Source organism: Delphinapterus leucas, chromosome 3 (assembly GCF_059928025.1).
Source record: "Delphinapterus leucas isolate spDelLeu-1000000601 "Yukka" chromosome 3, BTC_Dleu_Yukka2, whole genome shotgun sequence".
In the NCBI taxonomy this organism is placed as follows: domain Eukaryota; kingdom Metazoa; phylum Chordata; class Mammalia; order Artiodactyla; family Monodontidae; genus Delphinapterus; species Delphinapterus leucas.
This window is the reverse complement of record NC_143131.1, coordinates 152684169-152707416: the sequence shown is the minus strand read 5'-3', so window position 1 is coordinate 152707416 and position 23248 is coordinate 152684169. Positions and strand designations below refer to the sequence as shown.

The window sequence follows — 23248 nt, the reverse complement described above, 5'->3', positions numbered from 1 at the left end:
CACATACTGTTTGCAAATTCTAATGATGGAGGACCAGTAATTGAGTTCACCTGTGTAAGAACTGTATAATTCATTTATTCAGCCAACATTTACAAATTATCAACCAAGAGGGAAGGATTCCAAGTTGTTAAACACCAAGTCTCTGAACTTCAGTCTTTATCCAAGATGTAAGTCCAGGGAGGGGAAAAAAAATTCAAGAAACCATGAATAGTATAAAAGCTATTGTAGGCAAGTGCAGAGTGAGACAGACAATTCACTCTATTACTTATGGCTTCTTCAATTGTAAGTGACAGAAAAAGGAATTCAAACTAGCTTAAGTAGGAAAAAAAATTTGCATGAGGTTGCATTCAGGTTTGAACTCCTGAGTCCATGCACAGCTGGTCTCCTGGTTTGAACTCCTGAGTGCATGCACAGCTGGACTCAGGAGTTCAAACCATGGCACCTGAATTCTATCTCCTTCTCTACCTCTTAATTTTGTTTGCTTCTGAGTTGTCTTTCCACATTGTTGCAAAGAAGACAATTAGCAGATCTGGGTTAATGTCATTAGAGGTCATGACTCCAAAGGTAAAGTTACCTCTTTTCCTCACATGACATTTATTGACTCTGCTTTAGTCTTAGGCCCATTTCTGGAGCAATCTCTGTATCTAAGAGGATGTGCCTCAGCCTTGTCCATGTACCACTTCTGCAGCTGGGTGCTGGGACCATGATACTGACAGACCCACCAAGATAAGGTGAAGTGAGAGCTACTGAAAGGAAAAGAAGCTATGTAGTCAGTATCATTTATGATGATGATGGTTATGATGATAACCTTCATCATCATTATTCTAGACGACATTCAGTCTCCTAACACATCCTGGGTGGGACCTAGAAGTTGTCATGTCACATCTGAGCTAACTATTAAAGAGTAAGTATTTGTATGACTACTGTTGGTTAGGGTGAAAAACAAGAGGATACATTAGTGTAGAGGATTCAGTGTAATTATGCAGGCATGCTTTAGCAAAATTCGCTAATGTCCAAATATACACAAATTGTCATCTACCATTTATTGAGTACTGATTATGTGCCAGGCATTTGCTAAGTAAGCTCTTTAATTTGATCATCTCATTTAATTCTCCCAAATTTTACAAGGTAAGTATTACTCTCTTTCTCAAATTGCAAATAATGCTCAGTGAGGTGAAATAATTTACTTAATTAGCAAGTGGTAGAGTTTGGATTGAGACACAGGAAGTGTGAAACAAGAGCTTGGATATTTAATATGACTTTGTACTTAGGGGGACCATACATCTCAGTTTATGCCTCTTGTCCTGATACAATTATTAATTGCATCCCCTTCTACTTCAAAACATGTTCAGATTTTGACAATAAATTATATAACATGAACACTGCCTCCTTCATGGATATGTTTGAGCTCCCTTGTATTGTATATTCTTGTCTTTCATTGAGAATGATTTTAATAATCTTTTGTTTTAGGAGAAGAGCTTCATATTTACAAAGAAGGTGCAAAGATAGTACAGAGAGTTCTGATATCCCCACACCCACTTTCCCTTATTATTAGCACCTTATATTAATTTGTCACAATTAATGACAATATTGATACATTATTATTAACTAAAGTTCATACTTTATTCATATTTCCTTAGTTTTCACTTAGTGTATTTTTTCTGTTACAGGATCCCATCCAGGATATCACATTATGTTTAGTCATCATGTCTCCTTAGGCTCCTCTTAACTGTGACAGTTTCTCAGGCTTTCCTTGTTTTTGATGACATTGGCCCTTTTGCGAAGTACTGGCCAGGTGTTTTGTAGAATGTCTCCCAACTGGGATTTCTCTGATGTTTTCCTCACAATTATAATGGGGTTATGGGTTTGGGGGAGGAGATCACAGAGGTAAAGTGCCAATTTTATCACATAACATCAAGGGTATATACTATCAATGTGGCTTATCATTGTTGATATTAACCTTGATCACCTGGCTGAGGTAGTGTTTGACGTGTTTCTCCATTGTAAAGTTACTCTTGTAAAATGGTTGTTAACCTTTTCAAGTTATGTTTATACAGAGAACATGCACACATTTTAAGTGTGTGAATCCATGACTTTTGACAGATATATTTACCCATGTAACCACTATCCCTTTCAAGATGTAGAACATTTCTGTCAGCCTTCTAAAGTTGTTTTAACTTGTCTTAATTTAATCTTTTGATTTCATAGAGTCCCTAAAGAATCCTTTCAGTTATGATTGAGTCAGAAGTGCCCCAACTCTTAGCAGACATATCACAATTTTGAGCTGCTCTCGAAATAAATAACCAGATTCTTAACTATGTTTGACTCTATCAGGTTACCTTTTATAGACTGGCCATCTCTCCATATATCTTTCCTGACTGGAATAACTAGGTAATGCAGACTTACCATCCCATGGACTTGAAACCTTGTCCTATAGGTAAGAACACCAGGATGAACAAGCCTCAGAAAGGGAGACTTAACGAAAAATCACAAGGAATCAATCTTTATAACTGCTAAAGTGTGACAGGATGTGAAGAAGGCTGACATGACTGTGACAAATCTGGCTTAGAGAAGACTATTGTGGATAATATCATGGGATACCACCGCATTTTATATTCAGAGATTTCTAAGAGTGGACCTGAAGTAGGAGCAAGACAGGTATGGTCTTAACATCCTAAGTAAGACATTATCAGTATTCGAAAGAGGTTTCTAAAGCACTTTTATCAATTCCTTTTTTAAAGTATTAATTATAATATTAATCACTGTTGGATTTATAGGGAAATAATGTTTTACAAGAAGCAACATAAATATAAGTGTAAAAGTTCATGAGGCGGCATCATGCAAGTTATTTTATCAAAACTTATATAAAAATCATGGCATATAATTAGAGCTGAAAGAAATGTTAAATCTCAGAGAGCCACAAAAAAAAAAAAAACTCTTCCGTTTATAGATAATAAAAATGGATGAGTTGAAAAATTTGCCCAGATAATTGGATCTTAACCTTATATATAAACTTTATTGTGGTATAGTTTACATAAACAAAAGTATATGCATATTAAATATATGATTGATGAGCTTATAAAATATAAACTAAGCATAAAACTTTATATACTAAAAACCACCACAAATTAGATATATAACATTTTCATCACCCTGGAAAGGTACCTTATACCCCTGTTTACTCAATCCATCCCCTATTCTCAGACCCAGGCTGATCTGCTCTCACTACATATTAACTTTGACTTTTCTAGAATTTCATATAAAAGATGTCATATTGCATACACTGTCTTTTGTCTTTCTTCCTTTACTTCCTATAACATTTTTGAGATATATCTGTTTAGTGTATAGTAGTTGTTCCCTTTTATAGCTGAGTAGTATTCCATTGTATGGATATACCACTTGTATTTATCCTTTTGATGGGCATTTGTGTTGTTTCCATTTTATAGTTATTTTGAATAACACCACTATAAACATTTATACAGAAATACCTGTGGATCGTTCTTTCCTTGGGTAGAAGTGGAAATGTTGGGTTGAATGGTAAGTGTATGTTTACCTTTATGAGAGACTGAGAAAGACTTTTCTAAAGTGGTTGCACCATTTTGCATTCTGACCAGCAGTGTATAAAAGTACTAGTTCTGCTGTATCCTTTCTAACACTCACAATGGTCAGTCTTTTTCATTTTAACCTTTGTAATAGGTAGTGGGATCTCATTTTGGTTTTAATTTGCTTATCCCTGAAAACTAATGGTGCTGAACATCTCTTCATGTGCCTACTGCCTTTTGTGTATCTTCTTTAGTGAACATATATTTTTTCTGTGTGTGTGTGTAGTATATAACCTTCCTTATGTACAAGTTCTTTGTAAAATATATGTTTTGTGAAATTTTCACCATTTCTGCTTCCTTCTCCCCTATTTTCTGAACGAGTCTCTGTAAGATTGACATTTTTCCTTAGATTGTTGATCACATTCACCAAGGAATGCCATCTGGACCTAGAATTTTCTTTGTGGGAATGATTTTTTATAGTTACTTTGTTTATCTTATTCAAACAGCTTTGTTGAGATGAATTTTACTTATAAAATCCACTAATTTCAAGGATACAATTTAGTCATTTTTAGTAACTACCAAATTATACAACCATCAACATGAATCAGTTTTAGAATATTTTTATTACCCTAATAAGATCTCTCATGCCCATTTCCAGTTTATCGCCATTCCCACCACCAGCCCCAGGCACGGGAAGGTTTTTCACTGTAAAGGAAATGTAACAAACATAAAGTTTTTAGATTTTTTTCTTTCTTTTTGAGTCAATTTTGGTAAGTTGTGCCTTTCAATGAATTTGTCCATTTCACTTAGTTATCAATTTTTTGATATAAAATTTTCATGACATTTCCTTATTTTCCTTTCCATGAGTCTAGGGTCTAGAGTGATGGTTTTTCTTTTTATCTTGGTCATTTCTCTCTTCTTTCTTTTTTTCTTAATCTGTCCAGCTTAGACATTTTCAGTTTTACTGGTCTTTACAAGGAACAGCTTTTGGTATTATTGGGTTTTATCTCTTTTTGCTCTTTTCTATTTTATTGATTTATACTTTTTATTCTTTCTTTTTACTTTGAGTTTAATTTATTTTACTCTTTTAGTTTCGAATGCGAAGTTTAGATGATTGAATTAAATGTATATTTTCTTTTCTACTATATGGCTTTAAGCTATAAATCTCTCCCTAAGAACTGCTTTAGATAGAGTCAACAGATTTTGACAGGCTGTTATTGTTATCAGTCATTAAAGATATATTCTAATTTATCTGGATTTTTTTTTTTTTTTTTTTGCGGTACACGGGCCTCTCACTGTTGTGGCCTCTCCCGTTGCGGAGCACAGGCTCCGGACGCGCAGGCTCAGGGGCCATGGCTCATGGGTCTAGCCACTCCGTGGCATGTGGGATCTTCCTGGACCGGGGCACGAACCCGTGTCCCCTGCATTGGCAGGTGGACTCTCAACCACCGCGCCGCCAGGGAAGCCCCTACCTGGATTTTTAAAAAAATTGTGAGTTAAGTGTGTTTAAATATCAAATATTAGGGGATTTTCTAGATATTTTGTTATTGATTTTCAAGTTAATACCGTTGTTATCAGAATGAGTTCAATAATTTTAAGTGTACTGAAACTTGTTTATGGAACAATATATGGTCTATCTTGAACAATGTTCAAGTTTGTCTTCTGCAGTGTGCAACTGCTGTTACACAGATGCAGTGAATTTCAAACAATGTATTTTTCAGCCCTACACATTCCATTTATTTTTATATTTTTCACTTCTCTCCTCATTGGGTTCATGTTGCCCTCAAATTCTTGAACATATTTACACTAGCTGTTTATATTTATTTCCTATTGCTGTGACACAACTACCACACATTTAGTGACTTAAAACAATACTCATTTATCTCACAGATCTTTAGGTACTCTAGATACGGGCGGCTTGGCTGGGATCTCTCCTGAGGCTCTTTTACAGAACTGAAGTCAGAGTGTCAGCCAGGCTGAGCTGTTATCTGGAAGCTCTGGGAAAAATCCGTGTCCAAGGTTATTTAGCTTGTCAGTAGAATTCAGTTACTTACAACTGTAGGGACGACGTCCTTGTCTTCTCTTGCCGTTATCCAGGGGCCAGACAGCTGCTAGGGCCACTCTCAGACCCTTCCAGATGGCTCCTTCCCTCTCAGCAATAGAGAACCTCCTTCATGTTGAATCCTTCTCACACTTAGGATCTCTCTGACATACTCTTTTGTGACCAGCCAAAGAAAAGTCTTATTTTAAGGACTTACGTGATTAGGTTAGGCTCACCTGGAGAATCTCTCTCAAAGCCAACCGATTAATAACCTCACCTACACCTGCAAAATCCCATTCACTATATAATTATGGGGGCTATTTTAGAATTCTGTCACACTGTTTTTTTTTGTATTTGTGCTGATTCTAAAATCTGTCATTTCTAGATCTGTTTTTATTGACTAGTTTTTCCTCCTGCCTTTTCACATGCCTTATAATTTTTATTGGATTCTGTACAGTGTAAAAATAATGTGGTTGTGTCTTCATTTCACTGTCTTCCTTTAAAAAGCATTGAATCTTGTTTTAGCAGATGTTAGGTTACTTGCAGGTCAGCTAGAGCCTTTCCAGGTTGGTTTTTAAGACTTTTTCCAGTGGGTATTTAGCCCTGCTATTAAAGTCTTTCTGGGTCTCTACTAATTTGTCCGAGTCTTCAGAAAGATTTCTCCCCTCCAGAGGGTTAGCACTTCAGTGTCTCCCAGTGCTGCGTGAGCTCTGTTACAGTTCCCTAATAGTTGTTATTTTCCTAGGGTCCCATATCCTCATCCTATGTTTTCCCAGTTTAGTGTTGAGCCAAAATTCAAGGGACTACCATACATATTTCTAGCCCTCTTTCTCTGTGTACCTCCTGTCTATCTTGTACTCTTGCCTGCAAGTTGCAGCTTCCTGAGTCTCTCTGAACTCTGATCTCTGTTTTCTCAAATTAGCCCATTGACCATGCTCAGCTTGGGTCTGAAAAGTGGCACCAGGCAGGAACATTCATAGGGCTTGCCTCATTTGTTCCCCCTCCTTTGGGGAACACAGTCCTGAGCTCTTAGCTGCCCAGTGTCTTAAAAGGGTTGTTTAAGTTATTCTAATTTTCTAATGATTAGCTTTGAGAGGAAAATTCTGGGGCCAATTACTCCATAATGGCTAGAAGCAGGAGTCCTCAACTGAGATTGATTGACTGAATGAATGTCTACAAGAGCTTACCTGCTACCTTCTCCCCACAGAAATGAGACTTGATCCCACTTCTGATTTTATTTTAATGGGGTGGAGGGTTGAGGAACTGAAGAATCAAAATCATTATAGGATAGGGACTTCCCTGGTGGTGCAGTGGTTAAGAATCCACCTGCCAATGCAGGGGACACGGGTTCCATCCCTGGTCCAGGAAGATCCCACATGCCCTGGAGCAACTAAGCCCGTGCGCCACAACTACTGAGCCTGTGCTCTAGAGCCCGTGAGCCACAACTACTGAAGCCTGCACGCGTAGAGCCCGTGCTCCACAACGGAAGAAGCCACCGCAGTGAGAAGCCAGCACACTGCAATGGAGAGTAGCCCCTGCTTGCCGTAACTAGAGAAAGCCTGCACACAGCAACGAAGACCCAACACAGTCAAAAATAAATAAAATAATTTTTAAAATGCTGTGAATTCACAACACAATGATAAAAAATTTTTTTAATCATTGTAAGATAAATAACTTGCATGGGGAAGATACTAGTATCAACTTACGTTAAATAATTTCAAAGCAGATACGATCATGAGAAATGGGCCCACATCACAAAGAATCAAGATATGCAAAGAATATGAGTAATTACCCTAAGGAATATTGTTTGAATATTAAATGAGATGTGAATATTAAAAAATGATAGATGGTCTAAAATTCCATTTAATTCGATTAGTGGAATTAAGTATGGTAGATGGTCTCGTAAGACATTCCCCAGAGAGAACTTTCCAATAATTTAAACATTTTATGTTCAGTTGTTCACTGGACATACCCAGAACGTGATTCATCCAAGAGGAATAGTTCTGGAAACACTGCTGATAGGGATTACTGTCTAATACATAGACAGACAACAGAGTACAATAGTTAAAAGTGTTGTTACTGAGATTAGACATGGGTATGAGCTCTGTTTCTGCACCCAAGAGCTAGGTGGCAGAGGGGTTGAAACATAGATCTTGAAGATAGTTCCTGACTTCAAATTGAGCTCTGTGCTTCCTAGCTTTATGTCCTTGGCAAGTCTCTTAAGAACACTGTACCTCAATTTCTTCATCTTGAAAAATAGGGGTGATGAATAATAATACCTGCCCTTTATGTGTTGGGGATGAGATAAATCCTTCGTTTATTATGAGGATTAAATAAATTAACATGTGTAAACCATTCAAGCAGTACCTGGGGCATAGTAAGTTCCAGATAAGTGTTAGCTATTACAATAATTTCTTGTCTAAAATTAGGATAATAATAAAAATAGTAACTCTTTCATAAATACAGGTGTCAGTGCCATTTGGAATAGTCTCTATAACAATTTCTGTCTCCACATTTACTGTGTTTCAGCAAATTTACCTAACAGATGGTGAGTGGGCAATTTTTAAAGGGGCATTTTTTAAAAGAGCGGAGAGGGAAGGAATAGAGACAGGCACATACTATATTTGAAGTTACCTCCACGTGTATTTTATGTATGTATACCCATACAATTAAGAAGTCTTTGGATGTTTTATCTTCAAGAATAATTCAGATACTGGATTACTTGAATATCATAAACATTTAGGGTTTAACAGATTTGTTACATATAGACGTTGTATCATGGATTTAAAAGACCATAGCCAGCGGGCAGCTGCGGGCGGAGCGACCGAGGGGCGGCGAGGGCTGGGCAGCGGGTGCGGGGGGGGGGGGGGGGTCCGTGCTTCCTCGCGGTGGAAGGCAGGGGTTCGCCAGAGACGCCGGGTTGCTCCGCGTTGCCAGGTTACCGAGCGCGTGCCCCGCGTCCGCTCTTCCGCCCGGGCCGCCCTCGGCGCCGCCTGAGCCGCGGTGCGGACTGCGCGGGGCGCCGGGTCCGCGGAAGCCTAGGTCGGGGGCTGCGTGAGGGATTCTCGTCGCGCGTGGACGCTGCGCGAGCGCGCGGGGGACGTAGGGCGCCGACCTGGGGCTCCCCGGAGCTCCGGCTCCGCTCAGGGCGCCCGCTCAGGGGCCTCCGGCGCGAGGCCCCCTTTGTGGTCAAGATGGCGGCGCCCAGGCGGGCTGCGCCGAGGTGAGCTGGGGCTGGGCCCGGAGAGGGGCGAGTGTGCCACGCCCAGGACTTGGACCCCGGACTCGTCTCCCGTCTCCCGGGGAGCGGCGGGTGAGTGGGTGCGGCCGCGCGTAGGTTCCTCTCGTGGGGTGGTTAGCTCTTCGTGCGTCCGCATACTTCTGTCGTCTGATAGATCTGGGGTGGCCCAGGTTGGAGGCGAGGGTGCTTGATTGGGGAAACCTGAGGGGTTTAAGGACTCTGTTGGGATCGTTTCAGACCCCAGCAAGAAGCTGAGCAAGTTTTCTCCTCTCTTCCCGGCTAAGTTTTCTCCCTTCTCTGAAGACGCCAGCTTTTCTGAATCACCTTGTTACCCGGGGGGATACAGTTGGTGGTTCTGACCGTGGAACGTGGGACCCGGCGCGGGGAAGCCTGAGCTGGTTCTAGTTACTTCGTTTGCAAAGCACTTGTCTTGTCTTTGGAATCTTTGTGTATGTAACCAACGTTGGGAAGAGCCAGCGTTTTCTCCTCCAGAACACTGCGAGGGGTAACTTTATACGTAAGAAACAAGTGGGCGTTCACATCCATCTCTTTTCCAACCACTGAGTTTTGGTTGTGTTTCCTTTCTTTAAGTTTGTCTCGTTTTGAAGTGATAACAAAACAAACAAACTAACTAACTAAACCATAGCCAATTACACAAAGTATATACTCTAGTCTCAGTCCTGCCATTAATTAGCTATGTTATCTTAAGTCATTTAATTTTTCTAGGCCTCATTTTTCTCCTGTGATGTTTTTTCTTTGAAAAAGTGTAGTTTCTAGAAGTCTCTAATCTCTGTGTCATAGTTCAACTTGGAGAAAACCTGTTCTTATCCAAACTCCATGACATTGTATTTCCAGCTCCAACTTTGGACTTTGAGTGAGTTGGGGGCAACTTTTTAAGGATATTTTTACACAGCTTTTTTAGTTAATATCAGTCTAGCTGACTTGTCATACTCAGACTTTCTCCCATATTCTTTTACCAGTGTGTTCCTTAGTCATATATATAAAGACTGTTGTGGGAAAAATGACCTCCTGGGTCAGCTTACTGCATGGTCATCGACACAGGGCAGGGAGTAAGATTCTGTGGATTTTACAGAAGCAGATACAGGTTTCATTATCCATGTCCTCTCCCCTTTCATCTTACAAAAACAGCAGGCTTTCCTTGGAGAACTGCCAGATAATGCCATCCTGCCTCCTCACGGGCCCCGGGGATGAGTCACCCAGGGACTGAACTCCAGTAAAGCAGGTGATTGGCTCATGGGTAGGCATCTGACCTCGGCTAAGTCTATCAGACTCCTCCCCAGGACTTTTCTCTCAGAGCAAAATGGAAGAATTGTCTTTTCTCTCTGGAATTTCTAAGCTGGGGAGATATGACTCTGGGACTCCCAGTGACCATCCAGCACCAGAAGAGACTTTCTGTAAAATAAAGTCTTGCAGAGGTAAGCAGGGCTGAGCGATGGAGAGAGAGCTGGAACCCTGCTGATACTCTGGAATTTCCAGATCCAGCTGTATCTGAATATGGCTGCATCCCTGAATTTCTAGTACTTGTTTGTTGAGGTTGTTGTTGTTGTTTGGTTTTTGTTTTTAAATTTCCTTGGACTATTTTGAATTTGTTTTCAGCCATGTGCATTTGAAAGCATCATAGCTAAAAGAGCTAATTTCCTACATTAGTGTTAGGTTTGCTGACTGGCATTCCTTAAGTGAAAAATCATATCCGCTATTTTCTTTAAATAAAATCCTTCTAGCTCAGGTTTGAGATATTCAAAACTCTGCCTCCTACCCCCCTCTTTTCCAACATTTACTATATCACCTTGAAGCATTTGTGAGCACATCTTTCCCATCTAGACGCAGTTGAGAGAGAGAGCAAAGACTTCTGATATGAACTGCAACCTGTACGCCTCCTACCTGGAAGCTTTAGAACATACTTGATTCTTGTCATTAAAGCAGATCTTTTGTTGTTGTCTCCGGGGCACAGAAGCATTTTCATGGCATAATGGAGTACAAAGTACATTAAGCCTAACTCTACTTCTCACCCTCTTTTACTTTAAATAGGCAGAAAAGAACAATCTCAAACACATTTTCCCAAGAAATAAAATACATATACGATTATGTTTAGAAGACATTTATGCAACATATAGTTAGACTGATTAATTAATGGACCTTTCGCCAATTGGCACAGTAAATATATATGTTCAATGTGCTTAATTAAAAAGAAGACAATAACATATTTTTACAGGTTAATTATCTGAGCAGAGTATTGTGCCAGCACACTTGATACTACAGTATTTCATGTTTGACAAGTAACCTTCTTTCAATTATATTTACTGCTAAATGTTTCCTGGATCAAGCTATTAAATTATAAGGTCAAAAGTAAAATGATATGAAATTACAATGATAAAGGGACACATATCCCACTTTATGAGAATAGAAGTTGTAATTTCTTTTCAATACTACTAGTAGTGACCACAGTACTAATTTGAGCCCTTACTATGAGCCACTGTGCCCATATACATTTAGTTCTTACAGTAGTTCTGCAAAGGGCATATAATAATCCACACTGTAACGCTGAAGAAAGTGATTCTCATAGCTGAAAGTCACATAGCTGGTGAGTGGCAAAGTCTAGATTCAAACTTAGAGTCCTCTGACAATGCCCAGGTTGTTGACCACTATGTACACTGCTCAATTGTTGCACCAATAAAGAAGTGCTTGAAATAATTATAGATTTGCCTACCCTGAAACTGCAGTGATTTAAAGACATCAAAGTTGCCAGTTGCTTAAGCACATCTACTTACAGTAAGAAATTACATTTTATTTCATTTCTAAAACAAGATTAATTCTGCAGGCCCATCGAAACTTGAGCACACAAATCCTACCTCCAAATGAAAGATGCTTGTTTTCCATTATTCAACAGATGGCCCTGTACAGAGGCAATAAATATATAGTAGAATTTTCATTCAAATAAATGAGAAGAGAGGTTTCTTCTTGTCCTGATTCAGTGCCCATCATTATGGATTATGATGGCTCTTCCCAAACTTTACTTCATTCACTCCACTCTTTCTACAAAACTCCAGTAATGGAATCCGTCATTCAGATATATGTGCAAAGCGAAAGGACTGTATTAATACAGTTGCTGAAAGTCAAGTTGATAGAGCACAGGAAATACATCCTAATAAATGCAACATTAATGTTTGTGTGGGCCTTGGAGTGAGGGGTAGAAGAATTTTCAGTTTAACGGAATATTTTGCCTCTTGCTATGAAAGTGTGGCTTAATAGTCTTGTAATTGGTCATTTACAGAATCCTCCATCTCTGGGTTTCATGCTTTCTTTACTCTGCAGCTGTTGATTCCTTCTCTTGTTCTGGATGGAAGATAGCAACGAAGCCACTTCAAAGGGCTCAGCCTGCCTTTTTGTGTTATTGTTTAGATGAAGATATTTCCATTTATTAAAGCACACTATTTAAACATTTTTATCATGTTTCAAACTTGACTGTGTTCTGAAGGTATGAGCACAGGCAGACATAATGGGGGATGTTTTCCAGGAGAGAACATACGCTTATCAAAAGAGTTATCAGAATTTTCATGTATGGATTGAGAATCAAATTCTGGAGTTAGACCTGAATTTAAATTCATACTCACAACTTATTACCAGTCTCATCTTGATCAAACGGTTACCACACTTCTCATCAATTTCCTTATCTTTGAAAGCGGAATAAGAGAAGTATGCCTGGTGGAGTTACACATAAAGCTCATCCGATAGAATATTCATAAGGATTTTGCACAAAATATACATGGAAATATTTTAGCACCGAGTTTAGCATGCAATTCATCTTCAATACATTTAAGAGCTATTGTTTTATTATTATTATGCTATCATTAAATATCACTATTACTTAAATGTCATTATTGCTAAAATTGCTGTAAAATTACCACAATAACCCATGATGAATTCCCCTCTTCTGTTTCCTTTGTTTAAATGGAAAATATATATATAAATCTAGACAGAGAACACTTTAGTGATCCTATTCAGTGGAGTGAGAATTTCCATGGCACTGATTAAAACAAATCCTGAATTTCATGGACTTAAGATAGCAGAGAGGGGCTTCCCTGGTGGCGCAGTGGTTGAGAGTTCGTGACCCGATCCGGGAAGATCCCACATGCTGCGGAGCAGCTGGGCCTGTGAGCCATGGCTGCTGAGCCTGCGCGTCCGGAGCCTGTGCTCCGCAACGGGAGAAGCTGCAACAGTGAGAGGCCCGCGTACCGCAAAGAAGAAAAAAAAGATAGCAGAGAGGCTAAGAGATTTGAAGTTAGACATCCCCAAGTGTGAATTCTACTGTGACCCTCTTCTAGCTCTGGAACCTTGAGGAAGTTTCTTAAACTTTCTGAGCTTTACTACTGGTTTCCTCATCTGTATCTTTTTCAGGACTATTTATCAAGCATCTTCCTGTTCTCTATGCTTGGACGTATCAATGAATAGATTAGACAAGAGCCTTTGCCTGCGTGCTCCTTCTTGCATGCTTTCTCCCTCCTTACACTCTCGTGTGGAAACGGATGTTATAAATAAATTCTATGCTTTGTCACAGGTTGATGGGCACTACGGGATAAGGAAAAGGATGTGAAGCTCACTGAAGAGGCTTGGGTTGGGAGTGCTGGAGGAGTGTACAGGTAGGTTCTGATTTTAGATAGGGTAGTCAGGGTGGATTTTATAAGTTGACATTTGAGCAAAGACTTGAAGTGAGGGCGTTGTCAGAATGTATGATGGGGAGACCACTCCCTGGGAGCAAGAATAACCAGTCCCAAAACTCTAAGGCAGAAATATGCCGGGCAGCTTGGAGGAATATCAAGGAGGCCACCCTGGCTGACTTAGTCAGTGGGGAGGAAGAGACAGCAGGAGGGCTGGAGGTCGGATATGTGATGGGATGGATTGGGTAAGTCCTGGGAGGCCATCACATGCATTGTGTCTTTTACTCTAAATGTAGGCAGCCAGGGGCAGGATTTTAGCCGAGGTGTGGCATGAACTGTCTCTTGTTTGAAAAGCATAACTCTATCTGTGGTCTTGAGGATGTGGGGAGAGAGTGGAGTCAGGGAGAATCTCGGGAGGCGACGACAGGATCCTCGAGGTCTATGTTGGTGGCCTGCACCAGGCTGCTAGCGGCTGGTAGTTCTCAGAAGTGGCACATTGGGAAGGTTGTGACAGCACTTTGTGGTAGATTGAATGCAAGAATGGAAAGGAAGAGGGGGTCAAGGGTGAATTCGAGATTTAGGGCCTGGGGAACTGGAAAGGTGTGGTTACTGTCACCTAAGATGGAAACAGTTTGGGGTAGAGCGTGTTTGGTGGATTAAAGACCAGTTTTGGAGGTGTAAGATTTGAGATGTTTTCGTGACGTCCAAGCAGAGATGCTGAGTACACAGTTGGATACACAAGTCTGCAGTTCTGAAGAAAGGTCTGAACTAGAGATACACTTTAATACAATGGAGATATTAAGAATAATGACATGGAAGCGCTATTTTAAAGATAAAATGAAGTCATGCAGTTAGCACTCTGCTTTCTCAAAACATTTAGTAACTGTTAGCTAAAATAATTACCTGAAATGAAAAAATACCTATAGTTTGTTTTGTTGTTTTCAGTAAAAGTGAATAAAATGTCACAATTATTTTAATAGTATTTGTGACAGAGTAGTTTTAGGTAAGACACCATGACTACAAACATTTACAATAAACCTTTCAGTCTCCTACTTTTCACTCTGATAGGGTACTTGGAACCATATTTTGTAAGGTTTAAGTTAGTTGTCATAGGGTACCTCTTTAATTAGAAGTAATTCTGAACTGTCTAGTTCCATGCAGTTTTATATACATATATGTATAATTATTATTTTATGATTTATCAAACTCAGTTGAAAATTTGCATCACTGATATACATTAGAATTTAAGCATTTACCCCGGTATTCAAGGAAAAAAAGGTACTTGTCTTGTCATTTCCATAGGGGTACTTACTTTCACATCTTCCCTTCACTTTGCAATTGAAAACATGGCAGGGGAAATACTATCTTACTGGTCTTTGAGTTCCCCTTAGCTATCTGCAAGTCCTTAAACAGCCTTTGTGGCTTAACCAAAATTCTCTTCCATCTTCATTCCGCTAACAGATATTGGTCTAAGCATGTACTTATACTAAAAAATGCATGACCACGTTGTCTCTACACATCTATAATTTTATGTTAACACTATCATTATGTAAGCTATACTTTAGTTGTAATTATAACAGATTTTATGTCAACACACATCCATTTCTAGTGTTCATCTGGTGTTCAAGGGGAGAGCAGCATGTCGTAAATTTTATCAAAATATAACATCCGAAGAATAGAACAGAGGGTAATTGTGTAATTCTGTATTCACTCTAATTAAGTTCAGTGGAGTTGGCATAATAGAATTAAGAAGAAAAACAAAAGACTGAGGTACCATGGCTCCCTCTCCTTAACACACCCTTTCGTATCCGAGAGCAGAGACTCAGCACCTTTCTGTACAGAAATGGAGACAGGAAGAGGCCAGAGGATGAATGACAGGCACGAATGAGGTGGAACTTGGAAGAGCAACATGGAAATGAAATACTTCTTTTGTATTTGGTAGGTGGGGAAAATGTACCAGCGTGTATGCCTACTGGGACCACGTTTTCCAGAACAGTTAAGCCCAGTGTCAACTATGCTGTCCCACCTTCCTCGTAAGTACGAGCATACTGTTACTTGAATCTTTGCTTCCTGTTTCTTGATACCTGGTTGAGAAGATTATCACAGGAACTACATCATGTTAGCAAACACAGTGTTTTGAAATGATTGACACTCACTGAAGAGTGGCAACTCCAAGCTTGCTCTCTCTTGATCTTGGACTGTTTAGGTCTGGAGTGCAGGAGTGGGTTATGGGGAAAGACCATTGGAATTCTTATGTCTTCAGCATAATGGTTATAGCATAATGGTTAGGAGTGTAGGTGCTGGTTCAAATCTCTGCTTTCCACTTGCTAACCATATGAGCTTGGGCAATTTACCTGATTACCTGAACCTCAATACTCCTGCCTATAAAATGATGTTAATAATATTTCATCCTCATAGACTTGTTTTCAATGTTAAAATGAAGTCACTTACACCAAGCACTTAATACAATGCCTAGAGCATAGTAAAGTCTATTATTATTACTATTACCACTACTACTACTATTATTATTATTACTATCACGATGCCAGGTGCTATTTTTCCTATGCCTTATTCCATTATCTTCTGCCCTGTCCCCCCATTTCTGTCTTGTTTCTGTACAGGGGTAGGTTTGTCACAGAGCATTTTCTTTCCCTAGTGTCTGACTCTTAGTCATCAAGGTGACTGGTCCACGACCCGGCATTCATTGCTGCTCGTTGAAGCAACCCATTTTGAGAAGGGGAGCTGGATATTGATGCCAAGTTGGGTGAAGGAGAGAGAATTTTCTCTCTTCTGCACACAGAGAGCTAAGTGAAATATTCAGGCCTCAGAAGGAGAATCAGGCAAAGGGCAACATGCTTAATTTCATACCTTAGTGATTAAGAACAAGTCAGACAGGCTGGATTTGAACTCATTTCCGTCATGTACTGACAACGGGATCTTGGGTGCTTTTGTAACCCGTCTGAGGCTCAGTCAACATCTGAAAGAGACGAATAACATTATCAGGACCTAGCGTATAGCCTCCTTGTAATAAGTGAGTAAATCCTTTTAAAACGTTCAGCACGTTGTTTGGCATATAAACACGTAATAAAATTTAGCTTCTTTGACTACTACCGCTGCTAATATTAAGTAGCTGAGCAGATCCGAGGCCCATTTTTTTCTTAGATTGCACATAATCATTTGGACAACCAGCTCCCATTGATCAACCGTTGCTTATATATAAACCCCCATGAACCCAAAGGTGCTTTAACTCTCTCCCAGTCAGAGCCTGTTCTGGGGGCAGAAGCAACACCGGCACTACCCCCGTCATCTTTGCCTTTATTGTCACTACACTCGCCTGCCGTACTGAGCACTTTCTGTTTGCCAGGCACCAAATTTAGCCCTGCGTATGCACTATATCATGTAGTTCTCACACTCAGGTGGGAGACATTATCATCATCCCCAATTTTCAGATAAAGACGCTGAGGTGTTGGAAAGGTAAGAAAGTTGACCCACAGCAAGAGATGGAGCCGGAGTGTTCAAACCCTTCTCTCTGACCTCAAGAACCCTTAAATATTAGCATACTACTACATCCTGGTAAGAAAATCTGCTTCCAGCCACTCTGGTGAGAGTAGAAATGATTCTCAGTCCCCACATTCCTCTATTGCCCATGCCACCCTAGCCTCAGGACTAGAGGGGAAAGGAAGTGATCTCTTCAAAGAGCAGCCAAAGGGAACCTACTCCCTTCTGCCTTTTCGTAATCAACTAACCAATATTTTATTTCCTTCTTAAGAGTCCCCACATGTTCCTTTTGGTACTTAGCTTGGCCTTTTGGAATTCTGACATTCTGTACATGACTCATCCACTGTATTTCATGTTAATTTATTGAGGTCAAGTATAGGGTCTTACTCATCCTGAAGTCCAGTTATCCCGTCACATCTAACTCTGTTCTTTTCTTCTTGTAGGACATCTGCAGGTATTTATTTGAATTTTGTTGAATTGTTCTCATCAATAGTACATTAAAAGTTATACAGAAAGTGCTTTCTTATAAGGAAAACCATCTAAATAGATTTCTAGCTCTTTACTTTTTATAGCACTATTGTAGAATTATAGATCTCCAGGTAATATTTTTTAGATTGAGTTCTTCATATCATCTTATTTTTACATATAATGATAAATCTGAATTTTCTCTATCAAACCTCCGAGACTTCACTGGCTTGTAACTTAGCTTGTTGATTATGTGTTGTTGACTTTTCCATTTACAATGATATTTGATCCTGGTAAGGATGGGGCTGGGTGGGAAGGTACATCTTAGGGCCATAAATTGGTTTTGCAGAGAACTAACATAAAGATCTAAAGTCTCATCATATTTCTGCAGAACTCATGAATCATTTTATTATAATTCCATTCATTCAGGGAGTATAAAACCATTTTCAAATTGTTATTCCTAATTTGTTCATCTTCTCTTCCTTAGTCTTAGTGAGAAGAGAGCAGGCTGAATGGAAGAAAGTCATTATGACCACTGGGGCCACTAGGGTGGGCATCAGTCCCAGAGTTTTGTTATCATCTCTCCGCTATTAATATTGGCTAATGTCTTGAGTGCTTACTTGGTGCCAATTACTTAGCCGACCATGGCAAATGGATTGTGTCATTTCATCCCCTGATAGTCATACAATTAATGTATGTATTATTATGATATCCCATAATGCATACATGGAACAGAGCCTCAGAAGTGGTTATTTGCTCACAAAAATATGGTAGATGTGGAATTTGGACTCAGGTCTGATAGACTCCTAAATCACTCCTAGTGATTTTTACCACTAAATTAAAGTTGTATACCTCTGGAGAGTAGATAGTTTCTAAAATTTCCTCAGCTCTAACGTTTTATAATTAATTTTTTGTCTGATGGCAAGCTTAACAGTTAAGATGGGTAGGAAGGAATGCCAGCCTGTTGAATGGAATTTCCCTGAAATAAGCCTGTTTTATGACACCAGTTCACTCATTCATTCACTCAGCATGGTTTGAATGTTTGCTCTGAGCAAAGGCATTTTAGGCATCACAGTGGAGTGAGCGCCCCTTCCATAGACTCTCCTGCAGCACTCAGAGAAGTGTTGGACTGGTTTGCCTGTTATGGAATGGGGCTTGGTGATAGAAGCCTGGTTTGTCCTCCACTGATAAAACTAAGACATACTCATATGAGTTTATAGGCATCTTGAAGCCGTGGGATAGTAACACACATGAATCTTACCATTTTTGCCTGGGATTAATGATATAAAGGCTTTGGATTTGGGTATGGAAAATGGGTGCAATTATGGGCGTGTGGGTTCTACATATATATGGACATCACGTGTCATCAGCCTGCAGCTACCTGCCATTCCTCACTACTCCTTCTTTTCACAAACCAAACAAGTACCTTCTTATCTGTCCTGTGGATAAGCTCTTGACAGTGGCACTAGGACCTCCCTGAATAAGTACATCATTGGCTAAACCAGTGGTTTCTCAGATATGCTCATTGAACAACCCTTAAGGTGGATTGACATTCCACTGCCTAGAATAGAATATGGTGTTCTTTAGAAATCGGGGGGAAAAAATAGGCCACCAGATGTACTTTCTTTAATTTAAATTGTTTATATATATATATGAACAATTGTTATATATGTGTATGTATACTTGTTCATATATATGAATGATTTAAAATTGAAGAGATATATATATACACACACACACATATATATATGTATATTTAAATTTTGGCTTGTGTTAGCAAGTAGTAAATTAAATTATTAGCAGATCCATACTGCAGGGAAATAACCAATCAGATTTCATTCAGTAGCTTGCTTTTTTGTAGATTTATGGTTGTGATTTTATATCTGCAGGTATGTTTGCTGAAGAAAATATTTCTACCACTTTACACAAAATTACATTCATTTAATACCAATGCGGCATGTCTCAAATGTCTTAATACAGTTTTAATCTTGAATCCCATCAGAAGTATGAAATTAGAAACGTACCCCAAAATCATTTGAAGATAAATTACTTTCATTTCCCTTATACTTTTGAGACTTTTGAAAAATAAATATTTAGTTGTACTTATCTGTTTCTGTCTCTCTAAGGATAGCAAACACTGAAACACAATTCTTTTTAAAAGTCAGTATTAAAAATATATTGTCCAAGATGATCAAAACTAAGGAAGTGGCAAAGAAATTCAAAAATTTAAACTTTCAAAGGGTGCTTTTTTTGTGAATGTGTAGTACTTGTTCTTCTGAAGGAATTAATCTTTTTAAAAATTTAATTAACTTATTTTTTATTGAAGTATACTTGGTTTACAGCGTTGTGTTAATTACTGCTGTACAGCAAAGTGACTCTGTTATACATATGTATATACATTCTTTTTCATATTCTTTTCCATTATGGTTTATCACAGGATATTGAATATAGTTCCCTGTGCTATATAGTAGGACCTTGTTGTTTAGCCAATCTATATATACCAGTTTGCATCTGCTAATCCCAAACTCCCAGTTCATCCCTCTCCCACCTGCTTCCCCCTTGACAGCCACCAGTCTATTCTCTATGTCTCTGATTCTGTTTCATAGATAGGTTCATTTGTGTCATATTTTAGATTCCACATATAAGTGGTATCATGGTATTTGTCTTTCTCTTTCTGACTTACTTTGCTTAGTATGATAATCTCTAGTTGCATCCATGTTGCTGCTGCAAATGGCATTATTTCATTCTTTTTTTTATGGCTGAGTAGTATTTCATTGTATATATGTACCACATCGTCTTTATCCATTCATATGTTGATGGACATTTAGGTTGTTTCCATGTCTTGGCTATTGTGAATATTGCTGCTGTGAAGATCAGGGTGAATGTGTCTTTTTGAATTATAGTTTGGTCTGGATATATGCCCAGGAGTGGGATTGCTGGATCATATGGTGGGTCTATTTTTAGTTTTCTGAGGAACCTCCATACTGTTTTCCACAGTGGCTGCACCAACTTACATTCCCACCAACAGTGTTGTAGGAGGGTTCCCTTTTCTCCACACCCTCTCCAGCATATGTTATTTGTAGACTTTTTAATGATGGCCATTCTGACTGGTGTGAGGTGGTACCTCATGGTAGTTTTGATTTGCATTTCTTTAAGAATTGGCAGTGTTGAGCATCTTTTCATGTGCCTATTGGCCATCTGTATTTCTTCTTTGGAGAAATGTCTCTTTAAGTCTTCTGCCTATTTTTTTGATTGGGTTGTTGCTTTTATTGTCATCAAGTTGTATGAGCTGTTTGTATATTTTGGAAATTAAGCCCTTGCTGGTCGCAATCATTTGCAAATATTTTCTCCCATTCTGTAGGTTGTCTTTTCATTTTGTTTATGGTTTCCTTTGCTGTGCAAAAGCTTGTAAGTTTGATTCAGTCCCCTTTGTTTATTTTCATTTTGATTTCTATTGTCTTGGGAGACTGACCTAAGAAAACATTGGTATGATTTATGTCAGAGAATATTTTGCCTGTGTTCTCTTCTAGAAGTTTTATGGTGTCATGTCTTATGTTTAAGTCTTTAAGACATTTTGAGTTTATTTTCGTGTATGGTGAAAGGATGTGTTCTAACTTCACTGGTTTATATAAGGCTGTCCAACTTTACCAACACCACTTGCGGAAGAGACTGTCTCTTTCCCATTATATATTCTTGCCTCCTTTGTCAAAGATTAATTGTCAAAGATTAACTGAGGTGTGTGGGTTTATTTCTGGGCTCTGTATTCTGTTCCATTGATCCATATGTCTGTTTTTGTGCCAATACCACGCTGTTTTGATTACTGTGACTTTGGAGTACTGTCTGAGTCTGGGGTGGCTATGCCTCCAACCTTGTTCTTTTTCTTCAGGATTGCTTTGGCAATTCTGGGTCTTTTATGGTTCTGTATGAATTTTAGGATTATTTGTTGTAATTGTGTGAAAAATGTCATGGGTAATTTGATAGGGATCGCATTAAATCTGTAGGTTGCTTTGGGTAGTATGAGCATTTTAACAATATTAATTCCTCCAACCCAAGAACATGAGATGTCTTTCCATTTGTTTGAATCATCTTCACTTTCCTTTATTAATGTCTTACAGTTCTCAGCGTATAAGTCTTTTGCCTTCTTGGTGAGGTTTATTCCTAAGTATTTTATTTTTGGGGTTGTGATTTTAAAAGGCATTGTTTTTTTACATTCCCTTTCCGATATTTCATTGTTGGTATAAAGAAATGCAACCAATTTCTGTATGTTAATCTTGTATTCTGCTACCTTGCTGAATTCGTTTATCAGTTGTAGTAGTTTTCATGTAGAGTCTTTAGGGTTTTCTATATATAGTATCATATCATCTGCATCTAATGACAATTTTACCTCTTCCCGAAGGAATGAATCTTGAAGTTCTACTAAGACTTTTGGGATACCTGTTTTAATGAGCCACTACTTCCTGCCTGAGATTGCACTATGCGCCAGAGATTCTAGAATTAGCATACTAAAACTAATAATGCAAACAACAACAACAGATCTTCACAAACCTTCCTTGCAAGGAAGTAAAGTCCACTGGAAAAACAGACAAGTGAAACACACATTCAAAATGGCAGTGATTCTCAAACATTTATGTGCTGAAAAATCATGACAAGCATGATAACCAGAGCAATTACTAGACCCCTTCTCCAGCTGGTCAGGTGTAAGTCCTGTATCTGTATTTTTGGTGAATGCCTCCAGGAGAGTCTGAGACAGATGTTCTCAGTTGTCGTCAACCTTTAGTGTGCATCAGATTTGCCTGAGAATATTGTTAAAACACAGATTGCAGGGCTCCAGTGCCAGAGTTCTAACCAGTTCCCAGGTGTGGCTGATATTGGTGGCCCAGGGACCACATTTTGAGAACCACCTTTCAAAACTCTGCAGTATGCAGTTGTGTGTGTTGTGAATGCAGTATGCGGTTGTGTGTGTTGTGAATGAGACGGGCCCAGAGAACCAAAGGAGGGCAAAGGGACTGCCCTAAATTAGTCAAAGGTAGCAATAGCAGCTAGAATTGATTGACCCAAGAAAAAATTATAAGAACTTTACCTGCATTTGCTCATTTAATCCTTTCAGTAAGGTACATAGGTGCTACTTAGTGTTCCTCTTTTACAGGGGTGTCCAGAGAAGGTAACTACTTTGCCCACGTCCTAAACTGGTAAGTAACAGATTAAGAATTCAAGTCTAGGAAGTGTGATTCCAGAGCCCACACCTCTACCCTTTCTGCATGTAGAGAGGAGTAAAGGGTTGTCAGTGAAGCCTTCCTGGGGGCCCTGGCCTCTGAGTGTAGATAGAAGGATGAGTGGACATAAAGATCATTATTTGTGTGTGGTGGGGGTCGGGGAGGAAGTATGAGGGCTTCCAGAAGAGCCCGCCCTCCCCATACATCTGCTATAAGCAAGTCTGATGATCAGGAGTCCGGAACATGAGTATGACTATGGGATACTGAGAAGGGTTCTAGAACCCTGAGGTTAGAGTTCTGGATCAGTTAGTAGGTAACAGAAAGTGAATGAGTGATTTACCTTACTTTCCACGGGTAGCAGGAAGTTTGGAGATAGTCCCTCTAGCGTTAGTCCAGCTGCTGAAGGGCATCACCAGGGGACTGGGTTGCTTCGCTCTTCCAGCTTCCACATCTCTAGCACGTCCACATAGCTTCAAAGTGACCCCAGAATCTCCAATAGTGTTCCAACAATTTGGGCAGGAAGAAAGAAAAGGAAAAAAAAAAGAAATTAAGTAAGAAAAAAAAGGCAGTGT

At 39.3% G+C, this 23248-nt stretch overlaps 1 pseudogene; it reads left to right on the top strand.

The window, feature by feature from the left end:
• Positions 1 to 8620: 8620 nt before the first annotated feature.
• Positions 8621 to 23248, top strand: part of LOC149749777 (UDP-N-acetylglucosamine--peptide N-acetylglucosaminyltransferase 110 kDa subunit pseudogene) — a 192435-nt pseudogene continuing 177807 nt past the window's right edge.